Source organism: Lissotriton vulgaris, chromosome 7, assembly GCF_964263255.1.
Source record: "Lissotriton vulgaris chromosome 7, aLisVul1.2, whole genome shotgun sequence".
Taxonomy (NCBI): domain Eukaryota; kingdom Metazoa; phylum Chordata; class Amphibia; order Caudata; family Salamandridae; genus Lissotriton; species Lissotriton vulgaris.
This window is the reverse complement of record NC_141695.1, coordinates 524,759,392-524,776,308: the sequence shown is the minus strand read 5'-3', so window position 1 is coordinate 524,776,308 and position 16,917 is coordinate 524,759,392. Positions and strand designations below refer to the sequence as shown.

The following is a 16,917-nucleotide window of genomic DNA, read 5'->3' as shown; positions in this document are numbered from 1 at the left end:
AACATAGCAAAACAAAACATATCATAGCTTAACAAAACACAACAAAACATAGCATAGAAAAACAATATATATAATAGCATAGCAAAACATAGCATACCAAACACAACAAAACATAGCATAGCATAGCATAAGAAAACATAACATAGCAAAACAAAGCATAGCATAATAAAACATAGCATAACAAAACATAGCATAGCATAACAAAGCATAGCATAGCAAAACATAGCATAACAAAACATAGCATAACAAAACACAGCATAGCATAGGAAATCAAAGCATAGGATAGCAAAACATAGCATAGCATAACAAAACAAAACATAGGATAGCAAAACAAAACATAGCATAGCATACAGCATCACTCCGCACCACCACAGCATCACTCAGGGGCACCACAACATCACTATGCACTACCACAGCATCACTGAACGCCACAGCATCACTCGTTCGCCATCACATCAATCAGCGCTACCACAGCATCAATCTGTGCAACCATTCAACAACACCTGGTTCAAATATGTTCTCTCAATGTTTCAAGCTTTATTACAAAAAGATGTTAATATTTCACTTCTGTTCTTGAATTTTCGTCACAATAAAATACACTGAACATAATCTTCACAAAAGTTATTTAAAAAACTTTAAGCTATTGCCATTATAAATTACTATAACTTTCATTTAAGTATTAATTATTGAAAAAAATTAAAAGCCATTGTTATTTGTAATGTCAATACATGTAAGTCACGTAAATACAACACATATTTCCTTACAAATGCTATAGGTGTCACATTTGCGAAAGTTATAACTATTGTCATTGTAAATGACAAAGCTATTCATTTTGCTATTTTCAAAAACAAACATAAATACAAAATTTGTCATTTACAATACCAATAGCTCAAACTTTCCTAATGCGAGACCTATTGCATTGCAAATGCTTGTTGGTATTGACCTGTTACCTAGTAATGGTGCATAAATGTTGTGTGGTTTTCAACTAAAATTAGCCTCATTAATTATGCATGAGGATTCTCAGAATCACATCAGGATTACCATTTTCTGCATAATAACTATGTATAAGGGTCATCCCTTCCGTCATCCTCAGCCGACATGACACAGCAAGGTAGAATCCCCTGAGAGTACCTTTTGGGCATATATACACCATATATTTGCCAGAACAGGCAGAGGAGAAAGACTTCTGTGCTGACACACTGACGCGAGACACTGAGGTTCCTACATGCAGTCACTCCTGCACGCAATGGTATGATACGGAAAAGTGTGGCTTAATGGTTAGAGGCGGCAGACCCGGAAGCTGAGAACGGCCCGGGACCAGGGTTCGATTCCCAACGCGGCAGGGTCTTGGGTCAAAATGTCCACGGGCCTGATAATTCTCGCCTCGGGCCTACTCTAACCTTGGGTTCCACTCTGCAACTCTGGGCAATAGCTTGCTTAATCTTCACAATGGCCCCTTCAACGCTGGGGATGCCTGGTCTCACCTTGGGGGTGCCCAGAAGGGACCATCTAACAGGGAAAGCCAGGACGGGTTCCCCAGCGCTATACAGCGCCGGGATGCCCGCGGTGTGGGCAGCTGTGCGCTTTACAAGTATACAACATTTACATTTTTTACATTTACATTTATGATATCCCTCACTGGATGTCCATCTTGAGAACAAGACTGGGTCGTTCATTCTCTCACATCAGGTAATGGAGTTGGCCTCATCCTAGGGGGATTCTTGGCTCTACACCTACATACTGGCTAAGTACACTTAGGTACACCTAGTTAGGGTTGCATCGTAGGAGTACGCAGTATTACTGTCCTGTATTTATATGCTTGCATATATTCATTGTTTTAGGACTATGGTAGAAATCTAACATCCATTTACTCTGTTGGTGCTTATAATCGTTTTTAGCTGTTTCTGTCTTATGGTTGTTTCAGCACATCTACTTTACACTAGAATGACGCTGGCTCAATAAATATTTATTGAAAACGTCCCCACCGTTCCTTCTGTGTTTCTCTCTGAGATAAAGTGAGCATGAGTGACTGAGCGTAAAGTATTGTACTGTTTCCACGATCCCTGATGGAACAGAGTTGTCATGTTCAATAGTTGTTCAACCAAAGAGATTCTATCAAAAAAGTGAGAAAGTGACGATTTTTAATTTTTAACCGTTTTTGGAAGTGGTACTAGGCTCTCTCTTACGCATGGAAAGATGGGAGCACAATGTGCTTGTTAAAATACCCCTCACACACTAAAAAACCGTTAGTGTCATGCTTCATCATAGGGGTCTTCCCGCCCCTATAACTGGACGGGGCGTGCTACGACCAGACGGAATACGCGGGAGCACTTTAAGATGTGACAGAGGCTATGTGTAGGTGCATGGGTGTCAGTGAGAGTGTAGGGACCTAACACTAGTGAGTGTGCAAAAAGTGAAAAAATGAAAAAAGTTTAAAAATTCCCTGGCTTAGTAGAAAAAAACAGATTTATTAACTTCTCTAGCTGGGAACATTAAGAAGGGGTTGTGTGGTAGAGCATTAGCTACTACCTAGTCGACATGTTTCGTAAGCAGTCCCCTACTGCTTACTCATCAGGACCATATAACGATCCCTACTAATTACTACTCAGTTCTATGAAGTTGTGCCTACTGTCCTACACACAACCAGCAAAAATAAGCTGGCTGTTTGGGCTTCGGGGCATGAGTTGGCCCAGGTGAAGCAGAAAAAATTGACCTGATGTGGTCTCTGTAAAAGGAAAGGGAAGAGAAAAGCCAACATAAATGCGTGAATAAGCATTCTGATCTGAATGATGATACAGACAGACAATTATATACCACATTTTTGGTGAAAATCGCATTATAAATCTGAAAGCGATTGTATTCCTACATGAGAATCAACATGTAGGTGTTATGTGTCTCTCGACATCAGATGTCTGTCGTTGGAGACTTGTAGTGGCTTCACACTGTGGGTTCCACTATCATCTCATCACACACACCGACAATCATGACTCCATGCATTTCCAACGAACTAGCAAATGAAAGGGAAAAGGGGGGGGGGGGGAACCTGCTTCGCAATATTATCTTAACAATTGGTCAGGGTATCGGTAAAAAAACAAAGGTTTTGTCAGAGAAATCAATACATACTTATCTCAGTATTTGTCATCGCCCCATGAGTTTGCAGGTGAGGGGTATTCTGCGCAGTTTACTATGAGGAACAAAACCCCGAGTTAATCGTTTCAGAGTCAGCGAGATTCTGTTTGCTTACTCTGCTCCTGTGACCCGTTTTTTGAGACTCGAGGTCAGAGTCTATTACTCACATGTCTGCCAGAGAAAGAAATCATTGTTCCTACCCCCGTGCTCCTCTGAGGATTCCCGGGCTCGAGTGTCCGTTTGTTATTAAAAGCCCTACAGTTCCGCGTTGTCATTGGTGTGGGTGCCGCCTACCGCGTAACGCTAGAGCGTTAACTTCTCAAGATGGCCGCACGTTTGTGGCACGATCAGAGTGCAAAAGCGGAAGTCTTTCCGCTGTCTCTATTATCTTCGTCTTTGTTTTGCTCAAGATTGATAATATCATAAGATCTGATTCAAAATGCGATTGCATTTGTAATGTAATCAATTAAGAATAATTATATATTATAATATATAATATTCGTACTAATGCAAATGAAATATTTAGAATGAATTTTCTCTGCAAGGAGAATCATCATGGTGGCGGCCTCCACCATCCAATGTCAAAAGATAGAAAGCAGAGGGGGATATCGATCAGGAAAAGTAAGGGGCAACGTGCCATGACAGCTGGCTCCAGGGTATGTCATCGTTCAGCCCGTTTTTGTGTGACTGAATACGGAACACCCATCTCTGTTCCTTTTCTAACAGAAATCTTTCATTGCTGACCAGTTCTATTACCGTCCATGTGATTTCCTCCGGTTTGTGATTCCTTTCAAGGAAATGGTTCGTGAGTTTTGTACTTGATTTCCTGCATTAAATAGTGCTCTTGTGTTCACCTATCCTGACCTTCACTGCCCTGCTTGTCATGCCCAAATATTCCAGTTGACAGGGACAGGTGATCAGATATATAACATTCATACTGTTACAGTTGCTGAAAGCTCTCTGTTCCCAGACGGTGCCGTTGTTGAAAGTTATTTTTTTACTTTTCTTAGTTAGACCACAGACCCTGCACCCTCCACATGGATAGTGACCTTGAACAAAATTAGGGTCTCTTTGTGCATTGTTATTAGTTTTTGGTCTTGTGTGGACCAAGACATCCCTCAAGCTCTGTGCTCTTTTGTGCGCAAACACTGGGGGTTTCTGGAATCAGTCTGGACACCGATCCCACAGTTTATTTTGTCTAAACATGCAGATTCTATACATATTTATAGGAACTACACGACAGGGTAGATTGGAGTGGAGTGGGGTCGATTGGGGCAGAGTATGGTAAATTGGAATGGAGTGGAAAAGATTGGAGTGGAGTAGATTAGTGTGTGGTAGATTGGAGCAGGGTAGATTGGATTAGGGTAGATTGGGATGAATAGGGTGGGGCAGATTGTAGTGGGGTGGATTGGGGCAGATTGTAGTTAAATGGGGTTGATTTGAGTGGAGGGTGTTAGATTGGAGTGGAGGGTGGTAGATTGGAGTGGGGTACATTGGAGCGAAGTGGGTTGGGTAGATTTGGAAAGAGTGGAGTGTGGTAGAATGGAGTGGGGTAGCTTTGGGTAGAGTGGAGTGTGGTTGAATGGAGAAAGGTAGATTGGAGAGGAGTCGATTGAGTGGACTGGAATGTGGTAGATTGGAGTAGAATGGGATAGACTGTGGTAGACTGGAGTGTGGTAGATTGGAGTGGAATGCGGTAGATTATAGTAGAGAGGAGTTGGATAGATGGCATTGGAGGTTGGAGTGTGGTAAATTGGAATGGAGTGGAGTAAATCGAACTAGGGAAGGCTGGAGTGGAATAGCATGGGGTGGAAGAGTTTGGAGTGGAGTCAGGTAGAATGAAGTAGAGTGGATTGGATTGGAGTAGATTGGAGTGGGTGGATTGGGATAGGTTGGAATGAGGTCGATTGGAGTGGAGTGGGATAGACTAGGGAAGATTGAAGGAGAGTATGGTAGATTTGAGGTTGCTGTAGATTCGGGGTCTGGAGTAGATTGAAGTGGGGTTGGGTTGATTGGTTTAGATTGAGTGGAGAGGGGTAGATTGGAGTGGAGTGGGGTAGAGGGGAGTGGAGTAGATTGTGGTGGGGTAGATTGGAGTGGAGTAGATTAGAGTGGGGTAGATTGTAGTGGAGTGGGGTAGATTAGAACATAGTGTAGTGGGTTGGGGTAGATTGGAGTGGAGTGAGGTATGTTGGGTTAGAGTGGGGTAGATTAAAGTGGGTTAAATGGGAGTGGCTGGTGTAGATTGGGGTGGTGTGGGTAAATTGTGGTGGGGTAAATTGCAGTGGGGTAGATTGGGTAGACTGGAGTAGATCGGGTATAGTGGAGCGAGGAAGATTGGAGTGAAGTAGATTGGGGTAGATTGTATGGAATTGGAGTGGGTGGAGTAGACTGAGGTACAGTTTAGTGAAGTGAGATAGTTTGCAGTGGAGTGGGTAGACTGGAGTGGGGTATAGTGGAGTGGGGTAAGTTGTGTGGAGTGGAGGGACAGAGAGCTGAGTGGCGTGTCGTGTTGTGGCATAGATGGTGTGGAATCAAGTGGCGTGGTGTGTCGTAGAGCGTCTTAGAGTGGAGGGGCGTAGATTGGCATGGCATGACATTGAGTGGAGTGGAGCGCCGTAGAATGGAGTGGCATGGTATAGAGTGGAAGGGCGTCTTGTGGAGTATGAATGGTGTGGTAGCGCACTGCAATTACTGACAACACATTTTCAATGGAAATAACTATTACATTTCCATCAAAATACGGTTTTACAGCACACAAACGTTAATGTTTGCAAATGTCATCACCTAGTGTATTGATGTGTTTGATTGCATTCCAATATTTGTTTCCACTACACATCAGAATTACAAACAAAATGTGCTTCATTTGTACTAATTCTGATAAGTTCTGAAACATCAGCACAGTTCTTTTTTTGTGTGCTAAAAAAAATCGACACCCTCTCCTCTAACATTGAAACTTATCAGGATTGTCACGTAAATTCTCTCACTTTCAAGTCAGGGAAATATAAGTAAACACCAAGCTCCTTCTGAATAGAGAGCTTGACATTTGACCTCTGTCTTTGAATGCACAGCAAATGTGACAAGATAAGAACAAGAAAGGCCTGTTTCCAGAAAGCAACTTTGTGGAAGAATTCAGTAAACAAGGTTTGGGCAACAAGAGGGAGGAACTCAAGCTAGACAGCATAAAGCAAATAAAGCCAGCAAATAGAATGCCAGAAATTTTAAGTCAAAAAACCACCAAGCCAATGGTAAGCAAAAGGCAGAATAAATTCTTAGGTCAGCCTTCTGAATGTCCCAGAAGTCCCAGAAGCAAACCAGACAACTGTGCTGTCCGGTAGGTTTTAACCTAAAAGTGGGTTTATTGGTATTACGAAGGGGTTAGGATATCAACATATATATTAAGTGCATGTATCATTTTTGTAAAACAAGGATCAATGGTTATAATTAAATGTTTTATTAATTTACGCAGTACAATGTTTAATAAAAAAGCAATTATTAAAAAGGTAATAACTGTAGGAGAGTAGGGTCTGCTTTCCTATGGTCACCCCACTTTTTGCTTTTTGCTTCACTGGTTTTCGACGTAATGTGGCTGAGGGCCTGCTAATCAGACCCACAGCCCAGCTGCTATCTCTATAAATTCACTACAATGTACTTTAGGTGCATTGCCAATTGGATACTGGGTCACTTTATGAGCCCCTGTACTGTGTACTATAGGTACCCAGGGCACAGGTGCATCCTTTGGCCTACCAGGGGCTGCAGCATGTATTATGTCACCCCTGGCTGGCCACTCACATTGACACAACTGGCTGATCACTCAGCTGGGGCAAGGTCGTGTAATCACCCCTTGCTTAGATATAGTATATCTATATCTAACCTTATATCTAGACACATGTATACCTATGAGTCACTCCTATGGCAGGCCTTAACAATCCTGGAGGCAGAGTGCTTGGTTTTATGTGAGATGGTACTCTAGCATGAGCTGAGCCTGTCTGCAGCTTTCTGAACAATATCCTTATAGCTGTTCTAGGATATTGCCATACCATATACTCTTAAGTGCATTATGAACCTCGCGGTCAGATGCTAACTCTGGTTTGGCTTTATCAAAACATGTCGAGTAAGGTGTCATATGATATGGAATACTACACCCTCGCCAGTCCTGGTGACAGGGGTAGCATTCCACCCTTCTAGAGGGAGAAGACATGTTGTTCCTACTATTCCCGGTTAAAGTGAACCAGAGCCTCAGCATCACGAAATGGACGCTGCTGCCACAGACACAAGTCTGACCTCCTGCTGCTGGGAGTCCTTCCAGTGAGGGAGGCTTGGACAATAGGTTTCCTGCCTTGGGAGGTGCTAGCACCACCCCAGACAGGCTTTTGTGTATTGGGGCAGGGAGGGCTGAAAGAAATGAGACACTGCCTGGGGCACACAAGGTGTCCCATGCATAGTCCAGTTCAAACCGGTGCTGGGGCACTCCAGCCCCAACTCTGGCGCGAAACTGGACAAAGGGAAAGGGGTGTAACCACCCCCTTCCCTGGTCCCACCCATAGGAGGGACCTAGCAGGTAATCCAGCCCCTAGATTTGGTGAGGTAGAGGAGCTGAGTCCCAAGACTTTAGATTAATCTTGACTGAAACTCTGAAACAAACTCTGGACCTTCGACAATCCACTTAAAAGAAGACGACTGAAGCATCTCCCTTGTGGTCAAGGAGTGACCACCCTGCACAAGCAGGCACCATCCAGCGATCAATAGCTTGCTTTGTTGATGCTCCCACCGGAGCCCGAGCACAGAGCCTGACAAGAACCGGACTTCCAGAAATCCAACAGCCTGATCCACAGTCCCAGCAAAGCTGAGACCCGTGGAGGTGACGAGATACGTGGGACCGGCTATCTTGAAAAGTCTACGACTTGTTAATTGTGCAGCACACGAGGCACCCTCGAAGCTGTGCATTGGGGATTGAGAAGCCCCAGCCCCGAGTAGCATCTGCACCAAAGATCAGCCCTGCACACTCCACGAGTTCTGCGTGGGGCCCTTTTGCATTTTCCTGCTTGACGCGTCTGCCCAGTCACTTGCCCGTTGGCTAGTGGCCATCTTGGCAACGATCCTTTGAATTTACACTGCTGGTCTGGTTGCTCCAGACTGGCCCTTGCGTCCCTCAAAAGAAGCAGCCCCTCAGACCTTGCTGGTTTGAGTAAGGAGCCAACTTTGTTTACTGCGTGGGTTGCCTTTGCCAAGGCTTGTTGACTCCAATCCTGAAGCCGATACCGCCAACAGCGTGAGCCTTTGTGGGACAGTCCGTGCCTGACTCCTGTTTGTCGTCGACACCTCCTGGTCTACGTGGCTGCAGAGACAAGCTTCACAACAGCACCTGATTGCTTCGCAACATCGCCTGGTCCTTCCTGGTTCCTTCCTGGTCACTGGCTAGTGACCCAGACTCTGTTCCCTCTGCTTTCAGGTCCTCTTCATCTTCGATCCACCCTTGGATCCATCCGGACACTTCTCTCCTGGTCACCTGCAGCATCTTTCTTCCAGGCTCCATAGGATCCGATGACGAAACCCGACCCACTTTGACACCTATGCACCCGCTTCCTGTGGGTGAGGTAACGCGAGTACTTCGGTGCTCCTGTGGGTATCAACTATCCAACTGTCTAGGTTTCAAGTAACTTTCACCGAGTCCAGTCAGAAGTACCCTAAAAGAACTAGTCAGTAACTTTTACGTTCCCATTCATTCTCTATTGTAACATGCGTGTGTGATTAGACACTGCACACGCCTCCTGTGGGTCTCCTGCTTCCTAACTCTTGGTAGCTCAGCATATCCCAAGCGATTCCCTAGGCCCTAGGCCTATTCACTTTCCGTGTAGTGGTCCTTATACCAATATTTTAGTATATGGTTTAGTTTAGCGTGCCCCTAGGGCCCTACTGTATTTTGTGCACCTTATTGTATTTTAATTGAATATCTTGTATTGTGCGTGTGCCTCTGACCTCATAAAGAGTTCAGAGGGTTTGTCTAGTAATAAATAACATATACGTTTTATATATATATATCCTGTGTGGTGTCCTTTCATTTGGTATTAAAGGGGTTACATATGGTAAAACAGCCCTCTTGAGTTTAGCCTAAGACTGCTTTGTCCATGCTACCACTAGGATAGCTGGTCTATAAGGTTGACTTTACAACCATCACCATAAGGGTTGTTTGGACTGGTGCAAGGTGTTCACTAGAATAGTGAACATCATATATCAGGCCAACTTCTCACAATAACATTTTATTTTATTTAAAAGCATCAACATGTTTCTTTTTTAATATTTTCAAGCTACATAATACAGCTATAAAAGCCACTACAAGGTGTCTTTGCATACCAGCTGAAGAGCAAAGAGCTCCAGCTAAAAGTGCTTAAAACTATAGTAAGCTCTCGTGGGGTCATGGATTTAATGACCCATGAGATTTACTGTTTTTTCTTTTAATGTTGCTGGGGGCAGCAGAACTCCATGCAGCCCCCACAACATTGAAAAAAAAACATTTTGTGGTGCCCCTGCCTCTTATAGGGGCACCACTAGTTAACAAATATATTATTTGAAAGTGTCCTAGGACATCATGGGGCGCTGCTTGGTAGGAGCAGTGAAAAAGTATTCAATTTTGCATTATTTTTCATTTTTTTGTGGGGGACCCGGTTCCATCTGGGACGCCTACAAATGTATTTTTCGGTGAGGATGCGAGGGGAGGCCTAGGCTCCCTCAGCCCTGCTGACTCCCCAAAAGAAGCCCCATTTCACAGGGTCACGCTGGAGCCAGTAATATGCTGTGGGTGCCCCATGAGTGGCACTCACATTATATTTCTAGTTGGAGGCTTCAAGGGGGCACCAAAGACCCCACAATCCCACCGGCTCCCTTGTTGCACCCATCCCGAGAGCAGCAGGTGCTGACATTGATTCCACCCAACTGGAGCAGCTTTTTTTTGCTGCAGCCAGATGGGAGCAAATCTGTGTTTTTACCTGCTCAAGAAAGTGGGCAAGGAAAACGTTTTCTATTCCCACCCGGCTGTGCCAGCTTTGTGCTCCTACTGGGTGAGAGCACCTTACACTTTCTCTACCTGCACTCTAAGGCAGGGAGAAAGACAGTGTCCCGAAGGTTGGGGACCCGGGGATACCATCCCTGAGCTGGGCCTGGAGTATGGGAAACCTATGGCCATGCAAAAACTCTGGGAGGGGGTATGCTCCCCCTGCCCATTTTGTAAATTGCAACCCCGGGCCTTTCTGGCTCAGGGAGGGTATCTGCACACTCCTTTCTTCTTTATTGAAATGTCAGACATGGGTGCCATGGGCCTGCTAGAGGCTTGGGGAGGGTAGACACGCACCCACCTCCCCTAAATATATCAAATGCACTCTCCCAGGTTCACAAAATCAGGCCGTTTGCGAATGCAAAAATGCCTCTTCAGATGTACAAAGTCAAATTACTATTTGGTAACCTGTTACCGAATCACAATTTGAGTTTGTGAATCGGTATTTAGAAAGGGCGTGTTTGAGGCGTCACTTCCGAATACCGATTAGCGTTGGTATGTACAAACATTTTGCAACGAAAATGCAGTTGCAAAACATTCAGTTGATTAAATAATTTTCAAGAGCATGCAGTGCTCTCACTGCCTACTCTTACAAAATAAAAATGAAACTTTTCATATTTGTATTTTTAAGCACATCCCATTTTCCTTAAAGGAAAACAGGCTGCATTAACCACAGCAGCCCACCATCCCTGTAATAGCAACAAATCGTAGTAGGTCACAAATTACAACCTGCCTCATTAATATTCATGAAGTAGGTCTCACTACAAATCACGAATGAAACTCTAAAGTAGGAGTCTCTAACAAGTAGCTCGGGAGCTACGGGCAGCTTGCCAGTACCCTCAAAGTAGCTGAAGTCTATCCCAGTGTATCATTCAGAGAGTCTATGCATAGTGAATAAGGCAGCACTGCTCATCTCAGGACCTTTAGCTTGGCAGCCAGCCAACCTATGGCAGGGACTCATACTGAGGGTAAAACACATACTGCGTCATCCTATCAGGTCTGTCACATGGCCACCTTCATTTAGTCTTGAACTACGTCAGAAGGCGAGTGGCCATGTTGTAATCTTACGCTTCATCAGTTGCACTATATGTGTGAACAGTAGATCAAAAAAGAAGAGTGGCAGGGGAATCAGTGCTGACCCACCAAAGTGTGCAACTGCAGGAGTCGGAGTGAACATGTGTCAGTTGGGTACACAATCAACCCAAGAGCTAAGCAAATCTATGATCCAGAGCAGAGGAAATTAAGAGCCTTCTCTGCATTCATTTATGTGTGCATCCTTAATAAACACTCTCGCTTCCTGGAAGCTATACCTGGTGTCAAGGACCGCCAAAGGTGTATGCTAGCCCCTATCATAAGATTTTTATCTGTGACACAATTGTGTCCGTTCATGGATTAATAGTGTTGTTAGACCTGGCTTTTTTGTGAATATAATACTCAGGCAAAAAGTACAAACAAACACTAGCACATGAATATTGGCATTTTGCCAAACAAAGCAACAAAAAGCAATCAAAACAGGTATTTGCACATTTGATACATTTTAATTAGTACATAAAAAATTATTCATTGGTAAAAAATAATAAGTACATTCATATGTATGCATGATAAAAATGTTATGACATTCTGACATATGTATAAGTTCAGATAATCATCAGATACATATCGCAATTCAATAAAAGATGGTTTCCTGTCTACGCGTTTCGACACAGGAGTGTCTTCCTCAGGACTGTACCATCGTATTTCTGTAAAAACATATTAAAAAATATTTTCAATATTTACAGCTATATATCATATAGTAAAGTGCAAAAACCGTTTTTGTGCCAAATTAAACCATTTACATCAGGCTAGTGTTTCTTAATTTACAGATTTGATAATACCGCTAAATCTTGATGCATGAGTTTGTCATGAGAAACCAAAAAACAGACATCATTTGTACATATTTACACCTATCCATGTGTCAGTCATCAGTCAGATATATACATAGTAGACATAGTTGTAGAATCTAACTAGACATTTAAATTTATACATTCTCATTTTTAATCTTACTACCCTATTGAGAGGCATATTCCTAATACAACCGTGATTACTATATACAGTGAGGGAAACTTATAGTGGAGAGTGAGAGAATCCCCATAGGTAAAAGAGACAGAAAAATTGAAAAGTATACAAAGGGATTTTTTGTGCCTATATTTAACACGATATGTCTCTACTTATTACAGTGATATTTTAAATTATATAAAGAAGCCATACAGATTTGGGCAACCAGAGGATTGTTTTTTTATCATAATTGCTGCTTACCTAATTAAACAAGAAGAGACCGCTAATATTATGTGTAGGTGAATGGGGTCAGCAAGTAGTAATTCCTGCAGTGAGTAAGGAATACACAACTTTATGCTCTGCGGTACTTAAAGAGTTCTTTTTACTCTTTCATTCAAACTGAATTATTACTGCTATTTTTCATTTCACGTTTTGCTTGAAATGAATATTATTGGAATTGTTCTGCATAAATTTTAGTCTGGAAGATGAAATCAAAAACATAAGCTATGATAAGTTGCTAGACACGTTTTTATCCTAATATGCAGTCATTGCAGATCTTTTGCTATTTACAGATAGCTTTAGTAGATCATTTCTTACCAGAAAAACACAACAGAGCTGTAGTGGTAATTTTTGAGCAGTATAGGTGAGAAAACACGTCTTTACTTTGAGATTTTATTCTGGGTATAAAGGGAAAATGAAAATAAGCACACGTTAGATGCCTACGTTTAGTACTTAGTCTCTATTCCTACACTATTTGACCTATACTGATAAAATAACACAGTGCCACATTCTTACCATAATTAAAAACAATAGTGGTCGTGTTTCAGAAGGGTAGATTCTGGTGATCCTGAAGATTAAATGTTCTATACCCTGGGTGTTGGGGAGAAAAACAAGCGAGTGGATTATAGACCTACTATCATTTCATCCTAGCACGTCCTAGGCCTGTGGCACCTCTTGAAAAGACATAAATTTTACCTTTTTATTCTGTGTGTGGGTAAACCGGCTGCAGGAGGTACCCGGCGTCTTTTAATTCTACATGATAAAAAGCGGAAAAAACGGGACCTGACATTAGATACAAAAGCGTATACTTAGCATAGATAGCCTATCGGTATTTGAGATGAGTTACCTGGTTTCGAGTCTTTCCACATAGGCCGGCTCTGACTGGTGCTAGATGACTTAGTTTCTATAAAAAGGGATAAGTGCGCCTCGCATTTAAAAAATGGTCAAGAGTTTGTTTTACTCTTTTTTAGAGAATGACTTGTCTAAGGCGGCTTACCGTGATGTCTGCATGTGAAAAAGACCGGCTGAAAAAGGTTCCCGGTGTCTCTTAAATCTGCATAGTAAGAAAGCAGACAACCGGGACCAAACATTAGTCGCACGAACGTGTGCTTGGCATAAATAAACTTTCGGGATGGGAGTTTAAAAGTTACCTGATTAGAGGTTTGTCCAAATGGGCCGGCTAAGTCTAGTGCTCGGTGACTCTGTTTACAGAAAAGAAGAAAGCAAGTACGACTCGCATTAGCCAAAATAATTCGGGGTTGTCTTACTCATTTTAAACGGCTCACTAGTCTACCCGCAGCAGCTTACCGTGATGTATTCTCAAACAGGCTGACCGGTTGCAAGGGATCCCGGCGGTATCTCGTTGTGCGATGTGAATCTGAGATACACGCGTTCATTGGCTTAAATACCGACAATAATCATAGGTTTAATTGGTATCACATGTATCTTAAGGGGAAAGGTTTCCTTTTTACCGGAGCTATGAATCTATCGGTTTATTTATATTACTTCCATGTGTGTATTTTGAAAGATACTAACTACGGGGCTTATGTGTATTTGTTTTCAGACAGTTGAATCTATATATATATTATTAGTTTTTATTTCCCTATCTTTTAATTCTTTATTTTAAAATAAGGTGTGAATAGTAAGACAGCATATGTACTTAGGCCTATTTAGTCACTGCACAGCCACTATAGTATCGCGTTGGCCCATGGTAGATCATTATTTAGACCATGGGTAAATGTGTTCAGAGAGAAAATCCAATACACCTCTCTCTTTTTTCTTATTTTATCTCCTCCATTATTATTGGGTGTATGGATTTTTTCTAAAATCCGCCACCGAATCTGAGACGGAGAGTGCTGGAACTCAGAAAAATGTAAGGCCAAAGGAGCTGTCAGCTTTCGTGTTTTAATAGCAGACCTATGTTCTGTGAGCCGGAGTTTCATGGTTCTAGAGGTCTCTCCAACGTAACCTAAGTTACATGGGCATAGTAGTAAATAGACAATGTTACTGGTGTTGCATGTCCATAGTTCCCTAGCTTGTATTTTAATTTGGTTAAATAGAAGGGTCTCACCTGGGATAATACCTTCACATGCTTGGCATGACCCACATCTCGAAGTTCCTCTGATAGCATTGCCACCTACAAGTGATTTTTGTATATATGGGATCTTATCGTTGTGGTTTTCAAAGCGTGATCTCACTACTAGATCTTTTAGATTTTTATTGCGACGGTGCGCAAACATTGGTCTTGGTAATTTTGGTTGGGTAGGTTCCACATTTAAAAGATGCCAATTGGAATTTACAATTTGTCTTACAGTGGCATTCAAAGGAGAGTGTTTGGTAATGCACACATGTTTACGCTCTTTTTGATTTTTTTCCGAATTTAGTAAGGCATCACGGTCAAAGTAACGTGCTCGTTTATAAGCCTCTCTTACCAATCTGTGTGGGTAGCCTCGTGCAATAAATTTAAGTTTCATCTGTTCTGATTGAGCATCATAGTCCTTGATACTGGTGCAGTTCCTCCGAACCCTTTGGAACTGAGAGAAAGGTATACCATCTTTCTGGTTCCTAGGGTGGTAGCTACTGAAGTGGAGCAAAGTGTTTCTCGCCGTAGATTTAATATGTAAATCCACTTCAAGATGATTCAATATATGTTTAATATGTATATCCAAAAATTCCACCTTATTTGAGTCAATATGTGCAGTGAAACAGAGATTGTTATCCGCTAAATTTAGCCATTCTAAAAATTCTTTTAGAGTCTGTTCCCCATTGGTCCAGATGAAAAAGATATCATCTATAAAGCGGTACCAATGGGAAACAGACTCATAGAATGGTGCCATTTCATTGTGAATGTTTTGGGACTCAAATTTAGCCATGTAGATATTGGCTATTGACGGGGCCATGGCTGCCCCCATGCTAACGCCTCTCGTCTGTTGGTACATGTGTTCTCCAAACTGGAACACATTTTCTTTAAGTACTACTGACAGGCATTGTAGAATAAAAGGTTTATTACATGGTATCTGATGTAGATCAATAAACCAATTTGTGGCCTCCATAGCTCCATTTTGGGGGATATTGCTATAGAGGGATTCCACATCTAGTGTTACTAGCAGGTCCCTATTTGTATTAAAAGGTAGATGTTCAACTTTAGCAATAATGTCACCCGTATCTTTGATATATGACGGGGTAAATTGGATATACGGTCTTAAAATATTATCAAGATATTTGGACAAGGCTTCCGTAGGGGTGCCAATTGTCGATACAATGGGGCGATAGGGGGGATTAAGCTCATTTTTGTGCATTTTTGGAGTGCCATAAATGCAAGCTATTTTTTTCTGGGATGTGTTTAAATACTCATATTCTTTTTTAGTAATTATACTTTTATTGAAAGCTTGAGTTGTCATTCTATGAATTGTATTAACTACTCTATCTGTGGGGTTCTTTGTGATTTTTTTATAAAATATAGGGTCATTGAGCATAGAGAGCATATTTGTTTCATATATGGCTGAATCAATTAGGACAATGCCACCACCCTTGTCACTACTTTTTATCACTATTGATTTGTTGTTCTTAAAGTCCTGTATGGCAGTATGTTCCTCTCTCGAGATATTATATTTTGGTTTAGGTACATACCGAAGTGCTGATGTTAGTTTGTTGATAACCACCTTTTCAAAAATAGCCATCTCCGGGCCAAGTTGGTCCAAGGTAGGTGTAAAGGTGGATGGCAGGGATACAATATTGTTGGTATCTGATTCGACCTCTATATTTTCTCTATTCATAAAGAACTTTTGTAACCTGATCTTTCTAAAAAAGGAATGTATGTCTTGGTAGAGTTCGAACAAATTAGTATTGGAGTGGGGTACGAATGATAGGCCTTTTGACAAGATGGATTATAATTAGTACCACCAAAAATTAATACCTTTTCTGACTCCTCAGATCAAGAATCAGATGGGGATTCGAATTATCAAGAGGATGGCCCATATAACCCAAACAATGGACGAAGGAATCAACGCCAACCTTTTTTAGGGCAACGCGGAGTGAAACAGGGACGACAACGTGTTCGTTTTCAGCCCCAATCGAGAGGCCACTACCAATCCCATCAATATCCAGTAGAACCCCAACAATTCCTGGAAACCAGGAACAAACAATATCAAAGGCAGTGGATGTGATACCCATTTTTAACCTCTCTAAACATATTCTTTCAGAGCCTGATGTCTCCATCTTGTCAAAAGGCCTATCATTCGTACCCCACTCCAATACTAATTTGTTCGAACTCTACCAAGACATACATTCCTTTTTTAGAAAGATCAGGTTACAAAAGTTCTTTATGAATAGAGAAAATATAGAGGTCGAATCAGATACCAACAATATTGTATCCCTGGCATCCACCTTTACACCTACCTTGGACCAACTTGGCCCGGAGATGG

At 42.1% G+C, this 16,917-nt stretch overlaps 1 long non-coding RNA gene across 1 annotated transcript; it reads right to left on the bottom strand.

Annotated features, from left to right (window-relative positions):
* Positions 1 to 13,490: 13,490 nt before the first annotated feature.
* On the bottom strand, positions 13,491 to 13,856 carry LOC147701985 (uncharacterized). Its single transcript, XR_015297359.1, has 3 exons — positions 13,802 to 13,856; positions 13,645 to 13,695; positions 13,491 to 13,547 (listed from the first exon to the last, which is right to left on the bottom strand). It is a non-coding gene; the product is annotated as an uncharacterized LOC147701985 (long non-coding RNA).
* Between the last annotated feature and the right edge of the window lie 3,061 nt (positions 13,857 to 16,917).